At 54.2% G+C, this 1,653-nt stretch overlaps 1 non-coding gene across 1 annotated transcript; it reads left to right on the top strand.

Moving 5' to 3' along the window:
- Positions 1-678: 678 nt before the first annotated feature.
- Positions 679-750, top strand: TRNAG-GCC (transfer RNA glycine (anticodon GCC)). The gene has a single exon. It is a non-coding gene; the product is annotated as a tRNA-Gly (tRNA).
- The last annotated feature ends 903 nt before the right edge of the window (positions 751-1,653 follow it).

Raw genomic sequence — 1,653 nt, 5'->3', positions numbered from 1 at the left:
ACTCCCGTTACGAGAATGAAATGACGCCCCAGCAAGAATAGGCCAAAAAGCGTAGGCTTGAAGCCTGCTAGCGCACACGCCCTTGCGCGCCTACGGCCCTCTTGCTACTTTGGGCTACGCACCTGACGCAATTGGTGCTTATCGCACTCTTGCTATCAGGTATCAAGCCCAAAGTCGCAATAGAGCTTATAAAGCGCCTATTGCTATTGTAGGCTTGGGGGCTTGTGCGCTAGCCTTATAGCTTGGGGCCCCCTATGGCACTCTCGCTACAAGGGATTAAAGTTCCCCTCTTACGTAGGCTTGTGCGATGCCCCCTACTCTTAATAATGCCTTAAGCGCTCACCTTTTTTGGCCGAGACCAAGACTCCTTACTTATCGCACAAAGAGCGGCACAGAGCGGCCGGAGATTGATTGAAAAGGCAGCCCAGCCTGGCCCGCCCCTTTAGTGATAGTGAGAAAGAGCACACACAGACCTCCCCTGACCCACTAATCATCATCTGGCGCGAAGCAAAAAGAAAGGTCCCCCCTCCTTTCCTTCCCAGCCGCCCCCCTAGCCGCCTACCTACTCGTGCTCGTAGCTCGATCGGAGATCAAGAGTGTGGTCCGGCGGAAAACAGAAGTAGTCCGTATCAAGTGAAACGTGAATTGCTCAGTAGTGCTTCGCCACTACCGGAGCTGGCGGAAATAGCTTAATGGTAGAGCATAGCCTTGCCAAGGCTGAGGTTGAGGGTTCAAGTCCCTCCTTCCGCTCCAGGCTTCGTCGTTCAGTGGTAACGAGTAGAGTGCGTCAGTCATCGGTTCTTTTCCGGGCTTTTTCTTTTCTTTCTCATCGAGATTGGGTTGGTGTGTACCGTACTGTTATATGTTGCCTGAGGCCGGAGACCATCCGTGATTTCTGACTTTCTTTTATGAGGAGAATCGCAGTGGAGCCAGTGAGCGGAGCGCGGATGCGCTCGCTCAAAGCCAGCGGGCACTTAGAGTGCCCTATTGCAACAAGGTAAAGGGGCGTCAAGTGCCCCCATTACGTAGGCTTGTGCGCTAGCTTACGCGGGCGTGTGCGCGTTATGCCCTAAGGCTTGTGCGCTAGCCTTATAGCTTGGGGGCCCTAAGGCTGGCTTGTGCGCTAGTATGGCGTGTGCGCTTTATGGCCGCGATTGTAGGCTTGAGGCTTTCTACCTGATAGCAAGAGTGCGATAAGCACCAATTGCGTCAGGTGCGTAGCCCTGACGCTTAAGAGCTTGACGCGCGAGAGGGGCATGTGCGCATGGCAGCAAGTGGGCTTGAAGCGCCTATTGCGACTTTGGGCTGCAAGTGCCCGCGGGCGTCAGTGAAGAGGGCTTGAAGCCTGCCTATAAAGCGCCTTTACACAATAGGGCCCTTTATAGGCAGCCTCTGCTGCATCTCTGTTTCATTAAGCTTTCTACTCTCATATGCAACGGGGTGTCCCTCTTGCACCAATACCCCACCGATAGCAAAGTCTGAAGCGTCACTGTGGACTGAAAAGGTTGGGTGTGGTCTGGGAGTCGCAACACCCCGGATCTTTTCTCACGGCTTGCTTGAGGTCTTCGAATGCTCTTTGGCACTCCTCCGACCAAACCCACGCTCGGTCCTTCTTTAAGAGATCCGTAAGTGGAGCGGCTCGAAGTGCCAGAT

The sequence above is a fragment of the Aristolochia californica genome, unplaced genomic scaffold, assembly GCF_029961685.1.
Source record: "Aristolochia californica isolate CCGP_79_NKW_82.1479 unplaced genomic scaffold, dmAriCali1.0.hap1 SCAF_417, whole genome shotgun sequence".
Taxonomy (NCBI): Eukaryota; Viridiplantae; Streptophyta; class Magnoliopsida; order Piperales; family Aristolochiaceae; genus Aristolochia; species Aristolochia californica.
Note: the sequence above shows the minus strand (reverse complement) of the source record. Positions and strands in the feature narration are given on the sequence as shown.